General features: G+C 32.4%; 2 long non-coding RNA genes across 2 annotated transcripts in view; both read left to right on the forward strand.

The window, feature by feature from the left end:
* Positions 1-19,209, forward strand: part of LOC149425845 (uncharacterized) — a 423,516-nt gene that overhangs the window by 338,613 nt on the left and 65,694 nt on the right. The gene's annotated exons all lie outside the window — the stretch shown is intronic.
* Positions 2,749-5,005, forward strand: LOC149425849 (uncharacterized). The gene is made up of 4 exons (XR_016304248.1): positions 2,749-3,372; positions 4,165-4,291; positions 4,537-4,683; positions 4,868-5,005. It is a non-coding gene; the product is annotated as an uncharacterized LOC149425849 (long non-coding RNA).

Raw genomic sequence — 19,209 nt, forward strand, 5'->3', positions numbered from 1 at the left:
GAAATAACAAAGTGTTCTATGGCCGCATATGGGATGATTAAAATGACAACGCTAATTAAAACGATGGAAATTTAAATTAAGTTCTCTCATTTATTTGAGACAAATGCTAAAGAAAACAACTTACTTTACATGATGACAGGAATATTTCGGGATACAATAGCGGATACTTGAGCTGAAAAACGGAGAGATAGTATAAAGTGTAGAATTAATAAGGTAGGGGAATAATCCACCCATATCGCTGCAAAAGATGCGAGAAAAATGCCATTTTCAGAAGCGGTGTTCACCATGTTCACACGTTCGCCGAATAACTTCTTCTTAATCTCGGATTTTATTTCTTATTAATTTTTTTTTATAATTGGTTGTTAATGATTATAGTGTACATAAGTGATAACATAAATTTAAAAATCGACAGAATTAATTTATTGGTTTGACCACGTGCAATATGGGTGTAAAAAGTTAGTACTAAAGGAAGTAAGTTTTGATATGTATTATTTAATAGCAATCCTTTAATATAACGTTTTCCGTTTTATTTTACAAAGTATTCTGTCTGTCTTCAATGTTTTGAATCAGTCGCTGAAAATTACTATAATTTTTTCATGTTCCATAAAATTTCAGAGTGATAAGAATTGACAGCATTTTTTAGTATGACAAAATACAAAAATATAATACAACCCGGAAAAAAACTAAAAGATACATCTATTTTAAAATGTCAAAATAAAGTTTTTTTGATTTGTCTGAACCTTCGTACCCAGGAACTGGTGTCAACAACTCCAACATCGCCAAAATGCGTGCGCGTGTGTGTACGTGATTGCCACCATTTCATATGCAAGAATGGATTGTAATTGACAACGAGTCAATTTGCCGAGCTTCATCTCTACCGGATGTTGGAAGTTGATTTCCGCTTCCAAGATTTGCGTTCATTCATTCATTCAAATATATGTTAAAAAAAAACTACAGGCCGCCTCAGAACTGGAAACCCCAATGAGGAGGGCTGTGAAAACTGTTGCATTATTCTTATAATATTTGCCTTATATTTACATTACTTACATCATGTAAAAACTTTGCGTAAGAAACTAATTTAAAAAAATGCGTAATGCTTCTATGTATTAAGGTATTTTAAATACAAACGTATTCTATTCAAAGTACTCTAGTCGTTGAAGAATCCTCGACGTTATATTTCCAGTAGGTCACGTGAGCACAGGTCTTTACGCAATTTATATTCGCATTTGCCACTGTAATCTTTTGACTTCACGGAAAATTTTAGAATTCCAATGTTTACTGGTTCCCGTTTGGGATGGCATCTTGCGTTGGAAGTGTATCGCACTTTTGGGTCATCTTCGGTGACTTTTCACCGGATGCGACCTGAATAATAGGGCGGAAAATTCGCACCGCTGAGATACCATCACAACGAAATGGAAATGAATTCCGCATTTCTGGTTCAATGAATTATTTTGCGGCATTGTTAAACCTCGAATTTTAACATAATATTTTTGAAAAATCCTGACAACAAACTTATTTTTTTTGAAGTTAAAAATTGAAGTGTGACAAAATTTCATCAATCTCGGAATAGAACTGTAGATTTGTATACACAAACAAAGGCCGCCCGTCCGTCAACCACAGATCTTCTTCTTTATATATATATATATATATATGTGCCCACACCTAGGTGTACATACTAAAACCTCATCCGCCTTTCGTGTCGTATTAATCGAATCGTTATTAGCATTTAATAAAGTTGTGTATATATAAGCAGCTGACGAACTAAAACTTTGCAGAATTTCAAGCAATCTCAATAAAAATACTATTTCCAGGAAATGCTTCATGAAATAAAATTGCTAGAATGCTGACCAAAATTTCTTAGCCAGGTATTTTCTGACTTTCCTCTTCTCTCCACATTTTTCACTGACAATACTGGCAGCTATTCTATTGACGATGAAAGACTGATCATTTCTTGACATCACACGGAGAAAAATGAGTAATGCTGATTTATTAAAAAATCTCTTGAATTTATTGGTAATCCTGTTGAAAACGGGAATTGCACTCCGCTTCCTGATGAAGTGTTAGTAAATTCAAAATAATCTCGGAAAACACGTTAATCCATCTACTTTTATCTTATGTATTTTACTTAAAGTTCTTCGGGATACGTATCAATGCATTCGTTAACGGCCTACTAAAATCCATAACAATTTATAACATAGCGAATCTAGGAATCACGCAAGTGAAAAATGGTTGGACTCAAATACACTCACACTAAACATATCGAAAACAAAATTCACAACGTACAGCGTAACCAACACAGGACAGCCAAAAAACAATACAAACACCATAAAAATACACGAATGCATAAACACCAACATCTGCGATTGCCCCCCTCTAGAAAAAACAGAACAAATAAAGTATCTAGGAATCGTAATTGACCATAATCTTTGATGGACACATCACATCAAACAAATCACAAATAGACTCCTCAGAATAATACACATTTTCCTAAATATAAGAAACATATATAAAATAAAACAATTGAAAACAATATATTATGCACTATGCCAATCAATAATAGAATATGGAATAATTGCTTGGGGAGGAGCAACAAACGCAGCTACCGCTCAAATAGAAATCGCACAGAAAACGATATTAAAGGTAATACTCAAAAAACATAAACTAACCGACACAGACCAAATATTTAAAAGCTGTGACATACTTGATATACACTGAAAAAAATGAGTTAGCTAAAGTGTTAAGCTAATTGAAGTTGTGTAACCATCGCCTAAAGTTCAGCTACTTTACCTAAAATACTTTATGTGCAGATACCGTCGTTGTTTAGTAAAATGTGCTTGAGCTAATACAACTAAACTTTAATAATAGCACACTAAAAGCATACTTACCTAAACAAAATAATCGGTTTGGTTAATCAAGCTAAAGTAATTTACTAAACCTATTTCACTTTAGTAACTTAAGTTTATGTGTTACTTCCCAAAGTATTTAGCTAAATTTAACTAAACATCTAGTTTGGTTAAATGTTTTGTTCATATAGCAAAACTGAGGTTGGAATATCTAAATTTGGTATTTTTACATAACAATTAGTTGCTTTGCACAAACTTAGGCAAAGTGCAACAAAACTTTAGTTAAAATCTCCCGAACTTTGGTAGATCTGTTTATCGCGCAGGTGTTCATTTACGACGCAGTTATCAGATCGCCACAGTTCGCACCATACGTGAATTGACGTTCGTTGCGCGCGTTGCGAATTTATTTTTGAATTGAATTGAATTTATGTTAACCGCTGTTCCTAGTTCCTAGTGATAATGGCAGACAAAACCGTGGAGGATTATTTAATTTCTTGGAATCTGGAGGCTTACATAGAAACATTTAAAGGTGAGTTTTCTTTTTTCATTTTTTTATTGATTTGGAATTTAGATCATGGAACTATGATATTATATATTATGATAATATCCATTCTATTTGATTTAGAAACTGGCACCTTCATTATTCCATGACTCAAGTACCTACGCAATAGATTTAGAAGATTTGTATTTATTATGTACCTAGTTTGAAGAGTGCGTGTTGACGCTACAACCAAGATTGTGTCAGGAGTCATGACACAAGTTACAGAGAGTGGTATATAAAAAAAAAATAATAATTGGATCACTTGTATAGCGCCGTTTTTGTGCAAAATCAACTCAAGGGCGCCTTTATTTCTTTGTTTGTTTCCGCCAGTATTATTTTGTATTGAACGAATGTTGTTTGAAACTGTAGTATTTTCTAAGTTACAATTTTACCCTAGCCAGAAACTAGAACCAACCAAACTAGCTTTGAAATCGTATATATTATATTTTAATAAATGTGTATTGCAAATTATTAATTCGGACATAACATTTTGAACATTGAATTCTGTTGTTTTTTTTTTGGGAGGGATATTTTTTTTTAAATACTGGGCTTACCACCCATTGTTAATGTTTACATTTGAAATTTTCATATAAATGAAATAATTTCATTATTAAAACTATTTTATCTCCGCTTGATTCATGATACAGGGTGTTCGGTATCTGCTGTTGTATAAATATACATTTTTTTAATGAATAATTTTCATTCCTTTGAAAAATAAATTTTTATTTTCTTGTTTTGAAATTTTTTGTATTATCTCGTCGTTTTTTTTCTTTATTTCAGACTCAAGCCACTCCTGATAATATCTCAAGATGATATTAAAGAATTGATTCCGACTGTAGGGCACCGGGCACTGCCTACAGCACACATTAATGCGCTCAAGGATGTTATTAATCCACCTGTCATAAGTGTAAGTTTTTAAAAGCAGTAATGATGACATATTGTTTACCTAGGCCTTTTTTGGCTAACCATTTGGAAATAGTTGTACCGGACGCGATTTTGATACAAAAATAATAGTATTTAAAATAATAATTCCTGTAATTAATGAATAAATCGACTGCCGGGGGGGTCAAGCAATTCCAAAGGGATAAAAACAAAGCTTGACCTCTTCACCCTTTCTTTCCTCTTTGTGTACATACCCGCTTTTTGTTTCAGATTGAAGATATACCTTCAACTTCCAAACAAACAACGCCCATATATTATCAACACGATGACTTCCTTGTAAATGACATTTCCTTGTTGGAAAATAAAAACAAATCACAAAGAATAACGCAAGAAGCTTTTGAAGAGCAAATTTCGAATGTAAGTTAAATAATTTTAGTAAGTTTCAGATACCTAAGTAACTTAGGTTAATTGTTTTATACATTCCGATATATGTATTTTAGTAGTGGCAGCGTAGAAAAGCCATCCTGTGACTGATATTATGATGATTATAGAAGTGGTTATTAGTTATGTAATCAATATGCAATTTAATTTTGTTTTCCAGGACTTACGCAATCATCTCCTATCAATCAATGAACGGCAAGCACTTTTAATGCAGTTTGAGTCAAAGGGTCTGTTGGACAATTCTGCCAGACTGTGCAGTACTATTATAAGTAAGGAATTGCAGGGTAATCCAGATAGATCCCTTACAAGCAAGAGATTTTATGAATTTGCTTTTCAAATCACCAAAGTCTTTAATAAAGAAAGCGCAGCTGTATATTTCACCCCATATGTGTGTTTTGGGCCTACCCAAAAAATTGCTGCTAAAGGTAAATTACTAGACACATACAGGCAGCGCCTAAAAGAATTTGCCAAATCAGGACACAAACATCTTTTACTATATTTAAAAAAAAATTATAATAAAAAATGATAATATAAATGTGTGTATGATCAAACGTGTTTTCTTTTTTGAGGCTTTGCTGGTAGCTGGAAACAATATTTTGAGAGACGATTCTTAACAAAATAACTTTTATATGAATGAGGTTTTTAATAAGTACTTTCTAGTCTTACAAAACATAATATTTATTTATTTAGGTTTCATCTCTCAAAAGGGTTGTAATAAACTACCTGCAACTCAAAGTATTTAACCCATGATTCTGAATTATGGGTATAATCCTTCGAGTTGATGGTGGTAACATTTACACCCTGTATTGTTTTCAGCTAAACTGCAAAGCTGCACTTCCTATTTAATTTAGATAATCTAACCAAAAAGCTAAGCTACAGTACCTAAAGCTAGCTAGCAGTAGAGAGCTAAAACACCTATATCGGTAGGGCTATTCCAACCGAAGTTTAGTTAATCAACCTAACCATTTTGTAATATTAACTAAATAATAAGGTTACTACATCTAAACAGTTCAGTTTTTCTAACCGAACACTACAAAATGGTTTAGGTATATAATTTTTAGTTTAGGTAACACAACTAAACACAAAGCTGTCTCAGCCGATTAGTTTAGCTAGAATACCTGAATCGTTAAGCTGTCATAAATACAGTTTAGGTAACACAACTAAACACAAAGCTGTCTCAACCGATTAGTTTAGCTAGAATATCTGAATTGTTAAGCTGTCATAAATACAGTTTAGGTAACACAACTAAACACAAAGCTGTCTCAACCGATTAGTTTAGCTAGAATATCTTAATCGTTAAGCTGTCATAAATACAGTTTAGGTAACACAACTAAACACAGAAAGCTGTCTCAACCGATTAGTTTAGCTAGAATATCTGAATCGTTAAGCTGTCATAAATAAACTGCTGTTTAGCAAACAGTAGCTAAAAGTTCGGCAGTCACCACAGCAACTAAACTGTTTAGTAGATAATTACTGAAAATTTGGTAAATCGTACCTAAACATTTCTTTCAGTGTACGCCAATTATATGTTAAAACTCTACTAAACTACATTTTCGACCAAAAAAACAATCCCCAACAAACACAAAATATCACTAATAGACCGGTCAGAAAAGCGTATAAAAAAAACATAAAAACTCCGACGGTAAACACTACCTTTGGACAAAGACACCATAAATACCACACAATCAAAGCATTCAACAGTCTTCCACTTGAAACAAAAATTGAGGAATATAAAAATAAATTCAAACACAAAATAAAAAAAATGAATTAAAGAACAAAAAAGACAATATTTCCAAAATTCTATAACATAACAGAATAAAACATATACACGCAACACAAAAAATGTATAAGGCAAGCGGCACGCACAAGCACATTGTAAATGCCGATTTCCATTCTCTTCTAATGTTTTTATTTTGGTGTGAGAATTGGATTTTGATTTCTAATCTTTATTTTTGATGTAAATTTATCTTTATTTTAATGTTGTTTTTTGTTTAAATGTATAAACTCGTATATTTTAAAATGGGGGCCTCAGCACGGGTGAACAACCCAGTGAGGCCAACGTTGCTGAATTGAAATGTAAAGTACTGTAGAGTAATGTATCAATAAATAAATAAATAAATAAATGTGCTCACTGTACACTCACGGAGAGCAAACATTTTCTGCTTTGTAGTCAAGATTACTTACTCACTTCGATGTTCAGGGTCTCTTATAAAATCGTGAGATCCGGCGCGCAATTTTTTAATAACATTTATTTACAATCTGCAATAAATAGTTAAACAAGCTTTCCGTGCATTAGCAGTTTAAATGCCCCCCCTCCCCTTCTGTCCACACTGTATGATCCTGCCGATATTATTTTTGTCACCATACATTTTTGATACTTACACAAACCTAAGCTCGCTAAATTTGTAAAATTCCGCAGTAAGATTTGTGGAGATGGTTCTGGATTCAGCTTTCTGCTCACACGCTAAATAAGATACACTATTTACTAGGCATAATTATTGTATCATCATGGCATAAGGGCGGCCCATAATATGTAGGTAGGGATACCCATGTGTTTGAATTTGACCGCACTACAAAGGTAGGTTCGCTGAGTTTGCTCTTACTGCGTGTTGTGGTTCTTAAGACTCCCCGACGTCACTAGCACGGAGACCCCGGTTTGTCAACACGGCAATATTCCGGCTAACTTCTGCCCCTAACTCATTTACAAACCGCCCAACTTAAAGCCGCCAGCGTCAACTTTTCATTCAATTAACCTGACGTGATATAAAAAAGGGCACATTCAGCGCTTGCGGAATTCAATAAAAATACTAACTCGAATATCTTTCTATGAGTTGATTTAATTTGGAAAACAGAATGACGCGCTTGCTTTGTTCTTTTTGCGTAGCTACTATATTCCTGTGGAAAGCCGAAACCTAGAATGACCAACTTCCTGAAGATTATGTTTATGTTCCTGAAAGCTGATATCAAAGATGACCTTCTTCATGAAAGTACTTCTCCATGTTCCCAAAAGCTGATATCTCCAATTTTATTTATAATAATAACAGTTAAAAACCCCTTTGCCAACTAACTTGATTAAGAAGACCGCAAAATTAATTTTAGCTGTATTCAAACATTTAAATTAGTTTTTGAGGCTCTGTAGTAAGCGTTCAAAACGAAGAAGATGATTTCAAAGGGAGATACGTAAATGTAAATATTAGAGGGAACCCGCTAATATTAAAAGAAGCACGATAATGATTAAGCGAAAATTGTGAGAATATTTAAATAAATATTCGTTTAAAATGGAGCAAAAATCTATCGACGAAATTTGTCATTTAGGAATTTAATGTCAAACTTGACACTGCAATTTTTTTCATACCTTAAATGTGTTTTAAATATCTTTCGGACGATACTTTGTGAATTATTTGTTTCTTTAATTTTGGATTTGTATATAATACGTTTTCGGTAATAAATCGGTAGACATTCGGAATACGGGAAAATTTAGATGAATGTCTCTGCCCAATTTAAGAAAAATTGCATAGTTATTCATAAGAAAAGCTTCACGTTATTGGGGTGTTCAATTACATAAGGGCGCAATGCAACAACAATTGTATTCTTGGATTTTAGGTATTTGTTCTAGATTTATCTTTCAAATAATAAAATAAAGTTACAAATTGTTATAAATCTTAACAACTTTTTTTAGCTAAGTCATTCATTAATCTTTACTAATTAGTGACTGCTGTTGTGAATAGTATTTAATTATTAGAAAACCATCCCACCTGTTTTGTTCCGTTAGAATAATTGTATATCTGTAAAGATTCTGTGTGGCGTTACATTATTTACTCATCAAAGTGAGTTCTTATTCAAATTATTCTTAATTTATTTGCGCCTTTTAATTAAAAAGAGGGTGTGAAAAGCCAAGTCATAAATGTAATAAACCCGGTCAGTAAGTAAATATAAACGTAAATAAACAAATATTTACGTAACCAATTTGCCTTTTGTTCGCACATTTCCATATTAATTTCACCCTTCACCGAGCGCGGGGAATGCGAGGTGCTTATGCGTGGCACGTGGTGCGTGCCGCTGAGGTGTTATTTTTAGTAATATGACTTACACACACCATTTTTTTAAAAGCCGTCCATTGGGCGTTGGACCTTGTGCACCAAACGAGCTTTTGAAAAAAGCTCCCCCACGAAGCACACTTTTTATTGGTATTACCTTCGATGGCACTTTGAGTTCTTTGTAAATTTAAAACCGTTTTTCCTTGTTATTATTTTTCAAATTTGTGAACCAATTTAATTTTTTTCACACAAAGCCTGAAAGCTTCCATAGATGAAGACTTGCCTTTGAATCGTAGACTGAAATTCACTATCAAATACTTGAGTGGGGTCACGTCGAGAATCAGAATAACAGAAGAGTATGTGTGAAATGATGTGTGAATGTGAATAAAGCAAGCAGTTTGTGCCAAGTCTGAGTTATGTTGCGGTTCATTCTCTTCTTACGGGTAAACAATTATTATGCTTCAATTAACACATTTTAATATTTATACACGGTGTCCGGAAACTCGTAGTACAAGCGGGAAACTGGAGAATCTACACCACATGGGGAACCCGAAAAAACATAAAGTTTTTTGATTTGAGCATTTTCAAAAAAAAAAAAAAAAAAACAAAAAAAAAAATTTTTCGGCTATTTTAGGGTTAAAGTTTTTTCTGGTGTTTAGGGTTGAATAACAGATGTTTTAACCCTGCAGAGCAGAAATATTTTATGATTACACAGGGTTAAATGAAAGGTGATTTCAAAATAATGCTTCAAATCCGAGTTTCTTCATTTGTTTTACTTTCAAATAGTTTTAATTAGTTGGGTACTTTGATCTTCAGTAATAATTTATAAGAATTTGATTAAAAAAAAAAAAAAAAAAAAATCAACTTCAAACTCGATTTACTCGATAACGAAAGCTCAAATAAAAAAAAAATATACTACAAAATCGACTCCAAATGTGATGTAGATTCACCAGTTTCCCGCTTGTACTACGAGTTTCCGGACACCCTGTATATAGGTACAAAACGCTAATTTGTGTATGTATATAAATACTAAAATAACCATTACTATTTGTGGAGTAAAACATGTTTGGTTGTTTAAACTCAGTAAACAGCACATTAGGAGTGATGTTTGGTTGCTTAAACTCTGTAAACAGCATAGTTGGATTGATGGTAAGTAAATAATATGTTTGGTTGCTTAAACTCTGTAAGCAGCAAAGTGGGAGTGATGTTTGGTTGATTAAACTCTGTTAACAGCATACATAAGTAAAAAGCATACACCTTGAATTAAGAATCAAAGCCCAGTCAACACGAACGGAATTATGTTTAATCAATGAAACATTTTAATGTTTAAAAAAAAATATTATTGTAGGATTTTTTGAGGTAAATAAACACTAGTTCGTTAGTTTTGTCGGCACGCTGTAATCGATGTATAAAACGCCCAGGTTTTTTTTCTATAATTGAAGAGCCATGACCTTCTTGAAAAAAACTAATGCTGATTATATAACATATTATAATCTATGTTGTTTTGAGAATTTAATAACACATAATTATAACCTAATTATGTCGTCTGTCTCCAGGATGTCTCTATTTACCTTGTTTGCATAAAGACATAATAAGGCAAGAAATATACCAATTCCGATAGTCACGTTGCAACCTGTAGAGAGGAGCTTCGGAAATCGGTTGCACCAGTGCAAAGAGAATGGTGATATATCATCTTGTTATTAACGCTTTAAAAACGGCGTAAATCCCTAAATTTCTTAAAACTAATTTGATGCGGAAAATAAACTACCAAGAAACTGTCATGGTATCAAGTTCGAGTTATTTTAATCATACTAATTATTATTCTCTAGGTGTTCAACTACTGTTCTACATTATTTCATACGCGTATGGCTCAATCGCTAGTATTCCATCAAAGTGACGTATTTAACAGGAATATAATTATCATCACGCAGCGACACGCCATCTAGGAATTAGGTAGGAAAGTTCTGTTCCGTGTATAACTGAAGGTATGTAACACGTTAATCAACTGTAGTTGATTGTGGTTGTCCATCTGTAGCGTTATTTAAATTAAATGACTTGATACCACGTTACGTGGTATACGAGTTTTCCACTGAAATCATCGTTTGGATGTTTTAAGGATGGATATCAGTATGGTTTGGGTACTATGTCGATTTTCGTAGCGTAATGTTATATATACTTTAAGTATTTGAGTTTGTACCAGAAGGTTACGGGTTTGAATGTGGTTTGATTCACATTCAAACCCGTTAACCTTTTGTTAATTGCGTGATCATTTTAACAACGGTTTTTTCCGACAAGACTCGTTCAATTAAGAATTATGCGATGGCCATTAATAGGAAAGACTCGTTCAATTAGGAATTATGTGATGGGTATTAATTGATAAGACTCGTTCAATTAGGAATTCTGTTATGGGCATTTATTGATAATACTCGTTCAATTAGGAATTCTGTGATGGACATTAATTGACAAGATTCGTTCAATTAGGAATTATTGATGGGTATTAATTGATAAGACTCATTAAATTAGGAATTCTGTTATGGGCATTAATTGACAATACTCGTTCAATTAGGAATTCTGTGATGGACATTAATTGACAAGACTCGTTCAATTAGGAATTATGTGATGGGTATTAATTGATAAGACTCGTTCAATTAGGAATTCTGTTATGGGCATTTATTGATAATACTCGTTCAATTAGGAATTCTGTGATGGACATTAATTGACAAGATTCGTTCAATTAGGAATTATTGATGGGTATTAATTGATAAGACTCATTAAATTAGGAATTCTGTTATGGGCATTAATTGACAATACTCGTTCAATTAGGAATTCTGTTATGGACATTAATTGACAATACTCGTTTAACTAGGAATTCTGTGATGGGCATTAATTGACAATACTCGTTCAATTAGGAATTCTTTGATGGGCATTAATTGAAAACCAATGATTTGATCGGATTACAAATTATTGAAGTTTTTTTTACTTCAAACTGTAGTGGTTAAACTTAAAGTGAGTTATTTAAAATCTTCTTTTTTACGGTCAGCTTATAAGGTGTTGCCTCTAGCTGACAGGATTTTATAACACTGTAATCCGTTTTTATGTCTATAAGCGATGCTACTGTAGGAATGTTCGAAACATAAAATATATGTTATGTTTAATAATACTCTAAATAAGAACTGAAACAACTTCACAACAGTTAAGATTGGAAATCAATGGTCACACTAGTTAGGGTTAGGATAGTTTAGTTTAGACAACAATAAATAATTCTTATGTCTACATTCGTAGAATCCACCATTGTTAATATCGGGATACCTCGAATTCAGCAAAACTATCAAAACATATTTGAATCAATTAAATGTACATTTACCACAGTTAAATAATTATGGCGAAAGTATACAATATTGCGTGCAAAATCATTTCCGTACAATTTATAATGTTTCATCGTTCATTCGTGATGTTTGGTAAACGTAAAGTTTGAATGAACTGTTTAAATAATTAATTTAATTCTAACCCTGTTGTGTATAGTGTAAACGTATTGAGATAATAAAGCTTTATGGTATGAAAAATAATATGATCCAACTTTAAAACTTTTTTACGAATTATAATTACATTTTTTGCGCACGACTGTAACCTGAATGCTGCCCTTTATTTGAAAATGGAATTATATTATGTTATTTGGTACAAGCCACGTACGGAATGAATGTATTTTTAAAAATTAACTTGTTAAAAATACATTCATTCCGTACGTGGCTTGTATCAAATAACATAATATAATTCCATTTTCAAGTAAAGGGCAGCATTCGGGTTACAGTGGTGCGCAAAAAATAATATAATCCAACTTTAAAACTTTTTAACGAATTATAATAACATTTTTTGCGCACCACTGTGACCCGAATGCTGCTCTTTATTTGAGAATGGAATTATATTATGTTATTTGGTACAAGCCACGTACGGAATGAATGTATTTTTAACAAGTCAATTTTTTTGCTCAAATCAAAAACGATTTGTCATCCTGCGTAAAGCATGATTGGTAGAACTATAAATGTCGTTATGTCGGTAACTCATTCTTGAACTACTTTTGATAATAATCGTTTGTGTTTTAAAATTATTATGTTATCTAGGTAAGATGTTTGTTATTTTACAAATGATTAAACGAGTGTTTGGTTGCATAGAATCTCAAATTCTTTTTACAAAGGAGTCACGTAATTCAATAAATTTTAAAATAACTTAGAATTATAAATAATTTTAAGAAGCGACAAAAGCTACTTAGCATTTGTGTTGATTGTCAGTTCTGAATATTATGTTCTGTGAACAATGATATTGCGAGCTGTCCTCAATTCCGCATTCCTTTAGTTTTTTGGAAACCTAAAATAATGTCTTTGTTTTCACACTGTATATTTATTGTGCCAAATGTCTTTCGTGGAAATATGAAGTATTAACTTATATTTATTTTGTTTTAGGTAAATGAGAGTCGATTCACTACAGAGAGATTCAACTGATGTCTCCAATTACCATTGGGTAAGTGAGTGCTCGCTTTACCTATTTATACTACTTTAGAGAAGATAACCCCAAATGAAAAGGAAGAAATGGATTGCATTTTGAATATTTTAAATATTTTTACTATTACAATTATTAATTTTTTAATAAAATAAACATTCCGTTAGATAGATACCTTAAAATAATACATAAAATAAAACGAAATATTTTTGATCAATTGATTGCCCCATCACTGTTGGGTGTGACTAGAAATTGTTGTTATGCAAATAATTTTATTTGTGATTTTAAGACATACATTTTTTTATAAAAATCTGTATTCTGTATAAATAAAAATGTAAATGTTCGTTTGTTTAAAATCTTAAATCTCTCAAAGTTCTTCACTGAGTATATATTTATTTACTCCATTTAATTTTTTTATAAATTTAATTTAGATTAAATTTGATAATATTATTATTAAGTTCTGTAAGTGTTTTAGTTTTTTATTATTATGACAGCTGTTTCGGCTTACAAGGCCATTTTCAAACTGTGGTTAGTCCACATTGAGTCCGTCGTCTCATTGAATACGTCGTCTCAATGTGGACTAACCACAGTTTGAAAATGGCCTTGTAAGCCGAAACAGCTGTCACAATAATAAAAAACTAAAACACTTGCAGAACTTAATAATAATATTATCAAATTTAATCTAAATTAAATTTATAAAAAAATTCTTCACTGAGTGCTTTGAAATGTTGACACAATTTTACATTCAAATACGTTTGTGTTCTTATTTACCAATATTATATTGATGTCACCTGTGATAGGTAAAAAATGTTTTTTTTAAGTTAACGCCGTCTTTTGAACCTAAAATCAAAACGCGCCATTGTTTCTCTATCTACACAGAGATATTCAGCCACAGCAAGACGTGACAGGGTACAGCTTGTCACAAATAATATCTTTGTATAAAATGATACAAAATACCAGATAGACTTTAGTCGTGGATTTCCTTATTTAAATAAATACAGTTTTGGATTTTGTCTTGACTCCGATGATTCTCGTACATTTACTGGATATTCAGGACTTTTAAATCACTGAACATACTTGGACTCCGATGAGCTCGTACATTTACTGGATATTCAGGACTTTTAAATCACTGAACATACTTGGACTCCGATGAGCTCGTACATTTACTGGATATTCAGGACTTTTAAATCACTGAACATACTTGGACTCCGATGAGCTCGTACATTTACTGGATATTCAGGACTTTTAAATCACTGAACATACTTGGACTCCGATGAGCTCTTACATTTACTGGATATTCAGGACTTTTAAATCACTGAACATACTTGGACTCCGATGAGCTCGTACATTTACTGGATATTCAGGACTTTTAAATCACTGAACATTCTTGGACTCCGATGGGCTCGTACATTTGCTGGATATTCAAGACTTTTAAATCACTGAACATTCTTGGACTCCGATGGGCTCGTACATTTGCTGGATATTCAGGACTTTTAAATCACTGAACTTACTTGGAATCCGATGAGCTCGTACATTTACTGTATATTCAGGACTTTTAAATCACTGAACATATTTAGACTCCGATGAAGCTCGTACATTAACTGGACATTCAGGACTTTTAATCCACTGAGCAAACTTGGACCCCGATGAAGTTGACGATTTTTAAACATTCGCTTTGCGAGTATTTATTTAAAAACACGACAGGATATTACAAAATAACACACATTTCTTTCGGATTATTCGTATTTGAGTAAAAAACATGGTGAGAATAATGAAATTGGCTTTGTATTTTTTTTTATTGGATTTTTTTTTCCATTTGCAATTTGAAATGGCTTTAATCGTATTTGGTTACCTTATCTGAGTGACACAAGTACTTCCCAACCTTCATCTCCTGTCATTCCCTACTCCCTTCAACCTCACAATATTCCCCAATTTAGGTGCTGCCATTGTTCCACTGGCACCAAACAGTCGGAAGCAGTTGGGACTAGGAAAAAAATCGTGCGGTATTCACATACAAAAAGTTTTTACAACTTTTTGGAATACGTGTACCTATCTTTATTTTTCCATTTTTTACAATTTAAAATCTTATCTGAATAATAATTTTGTTTTAGAAGCGTTTTATTTTCTGGGCAGAGCCGCGAAAAATCACTGGGTATAAAATTTAAAAATAGTCAATTTAAAAAAAAAAATAAAAGTATAAATAAAAAAAAAGAATTTCACCGCTGAGAATCAAACCACTATCAACTGTTTGGAAAGCAATTATAGCCATTACAACATCAACTATTTTAAAAACGGCGACATGAATTCATTATGTGTACTGAAAATAACAAGAATATTACTTACATCGTAGGCGAAATAAAATAACTTTTACTATCGCAGACCCATGAATAGTCACGAATATTATAATTATAGGTTTTGTGAAGCTGGAAGTATTAATAAAATATTAGATCGCGGAGGGACGATCAGAAATTTACCCATTAGTAAAATTGAAAAATCATGAGATTTGCATAAAAATTGTACAAAAAAATGCACATTTCCAATTTAGAATTATTAATAATTTAATGAAAATGAAATATTTTACTGATTATAGTAAGTTATATACTTCATTTGAAAAATCACAATAAAAAAAAACATGTAACTTATTTTTAAATGTTTTTCCTAAAAAAGGAACGTTTCAAATTGAAAATGATAGTTTGTCGTTGTTTCTAAAATGATTAGTTTTAAAGAAATCCGTTAGAAGAATGTATAATGTTGAATCGTTTATAAGGCAGGTAGGTAACCTACTTCTCCATCCTTCGATGGAATCGTAGCGTGTTTCCTCCTATTGTCTACGATATCCATTGTCTGCTTTTCTTGATTTCTTTGACAGTAAAAGACAATAAATGTTTTAAAATCTTAATGCCATCTACAGTCGTACTAGGACAACCATAAGTATTTATTATTTGTTGAAACCAAAGTTAATGTACGTACGTAAATTCCATTTTAAAGTTTAACCTTCCTTCAACATTGTCTATTTCAAAAAATTGCAATCATTCGTAATGATTGTTGGTTTTTTTGTTGAATTGACTGTGACTAAATAATTTTATTCTAATTGGTTTAATACTGTTGCAGTAAATATTTAAATTTTGTTTTAACCGATCATTGCAATGAAATTATAAATGTCTATTGTAAGCGCACGAGCGTCAGTAAAATAATTATGTTGTTTTTCCAATAATTCTTTAATCAATTTGAGAGGTGGGTATGGGTATCACCGTCCCGGGACCCTTCATTGTACCAACACCACTGCCATGAGTCCCTCAAGTGGTTCGCTCCGTTTGGTGGCTTAGCAAGTGTGTTCGGGTTCACGGAGGGGGTAGGGTTTCTCCTTTTTTGTATGTTTTTATTTAGTTATAAAAAATAACATTTGTAATTCTAGTATAAAACCTTTTAACAACTTATTTCTATGTCATTAAGGACACTTCACAAAACATCTAAAACTATGATGACTTGATTTGTTGACTGTTTTCACTATTTTCTAAACTATTATTTTCTGAACTATCTATTTTGGTATTGAAAAATCGTTAGTTATGGTAGAAATCATAACCTTTTAAAAATCGTTATTCCTATCAACCTCTTTTACGAAAACGTATAGTCATCATCGACCAACTAATATATCGATGATCGTAATGATTAATGAGACAAACAAAGTTCAGCACGGGCTATAAATATTGTAATTTATCACTCGGGCTTTCCTTACAATCAGGTTTCTGCCCTGCTTATTAGTATTTACACGCATGATGAAATTCAAGATTTAAGAGGTTCCATAAAATTAAATTAGGCTGTTATACGGGCTTCGGAAGCAACTTAGCCTATGGGGCTCACTGGCACTTTGTATAGAAATATTTTCCTTTCGCCTAATATAATAATAATATAACTTCGGTGTCTTCCGGCCGTTTTTTTCTCTGCATCGATGGCACGCGCGGCGGCTAAAGCCTCGTTTATTTGCCGTGAAATCCAAAGCAAATAACGCGAATTGCGGAATCCACCGCGGATCCATATGCTAAAGAGGCATTTGACATGGAACGGAAAATTCCTAAAAATAAACTAGTTTAAGAAAACATTCTGTTGCAAAAAACACAATGGCTCTGTCCCGAATTTGGGTCGGAGAGAGCTTTGATGAAGCGCTGATAATCTGTATTTAGTTCTTTTTCTTTCATTTTTTACACGTCGCATCGGTAGATACCTTCTAATTCAATAATCTTTTTTTATTATTTTTTTAATTCTTACATGTATATTTTTAAGCTCCATAGCTCCTGATGTAAAAAGATGTGGATATTTCACGACGTCGCGCGCCGCATCAGAACGTTTTTGCTTCTTCGACTGCTTTCTGCTGATTAAAATGAACACAGTGATGCCTAATGTATATATTTATATTTGTGTGCCAATATCAATATAAGCCTTAATTTGAAAATGGATTTTCCAAGTCTTTGAATTCGCAACGTCGTATATTGTCTACAATATTAAAAAAAACTGATACCAAAACATACCAAATTATGTTGGATTTCGAAAAAGTTTTTGAATTTTTAGAAGGTTTCTTAAACGTTATTTATCTTTGAACTTTCATGAAGGCTTTTAAAGTTAATATGTCGGTACTATTATAGCAATAAGTTATTTATGCGCCGTTGAACACAATTTTACAGGATAACAAAATAAAGTTTAGAATTGGCTACATTTATTAATAATTGTGATACCAAATATTCCCAATCCCGATAAGTCACCATTGCTCGTGTTGTGCTTGTAAAATGTTTTAGTCCAGTTTCTTTAAACCTTTTTCATTGTTACATATGTATTAATATTATATAACGAAATTTAAAATTCTATACATAAATTTAAAAAAAGAATTTTACTTGTATTTTTAAATACTGGTAATTAGCATTTGAATTAACTGTTTATAAATAAACATACACGAATGTTCGCTACGTTTCGTCTTGTAACCGCTTTTGTATGTGTCATGAAATAAGAGCCTTTCCTTAATATGTTAATTTCCTTTATGTGTATTCAAATTTACTCCACAAGCACACATCGAATACTACAAATATTCGTACGCGCGCAATAACTCCCGTATAATCGCATTCATCGCCTTAGTTGATCATGTCTGCTCTGTGTCCTGGTACAGAAAGTAAAAACGTCTGCTATGCATGGATCCACGCAACACTGGCGGAACTCACATACATTATTCCACTTGGTGTGAAGCTATTTGAAAGATTACCCCATATACATAGACGTTACCCACACCACACGTTAGGCCTCCCTAACACACGGAACACACTCACCCTTTCTTCGGCGACCTCCGAAAGATTCACTTGACATGTTTAGCAGGTTGGTGTAAGATTCCTTATGACGATTTATTTGATAGAGACAATTGTTTCGTTATTTACCAAAGCATTTTAGAATTTATCTAAAATGTTAAATATTCTTTTAAGATGACGTGAAATAAGGGAGAATATAAAACGTACACAAGCTTTTTCTTTCCTGACGCTGTTATTATCTTCATATATAGCTTTTTCTGTGCATCATTTATTTCTCCTGAAAACACGTTGGATATTCTTTAAACAGACCTCATATATCTAATTTAATTTTTCTTATATAATCAGAATATTTGTATCTAAATCGAAGACTTCTTTTTGACCTAGGCTTCTCTTCCATGGAGGAACGATATTTGTTGTCGCTTTTGTCTTTTAACCTAACCTCGAGGCCACTTTTAACATAATCAGAATATTCATATCACTATCGAAGACTTTTTTTTGACCTAGACTTCTATTCTACGGGGGAACGATATTTTTTTTTCGCTTTCGTCTTTTCACCTAACCCAAGGACACTTTTAACTTTCTTAAAGTAAAATTCAAATTGTAAAGGACAAAAAGCTTCGAGTCGTTTTAACGGAAGCTTTTATTATTCACGGCAATGATTAATTTTACTCCAAAGTCGTGCT

This window comes from Hesperophylax consimilis, chromosome 2 (assembly GCF_061612785.1).
Source record: "Hesperophylax consimilis isolate HC1 chromosome 2, BYU_Hcon_1.0, whole genome shotgun sequence".
In the NCBI taxonomy this organism is placed as follows: Eukaryota; Metazoa; Arthropoda; class Insecta; order Trichoptera; family Limnephilidae; genus Hesperophylax; species Hesperophylax consimilis.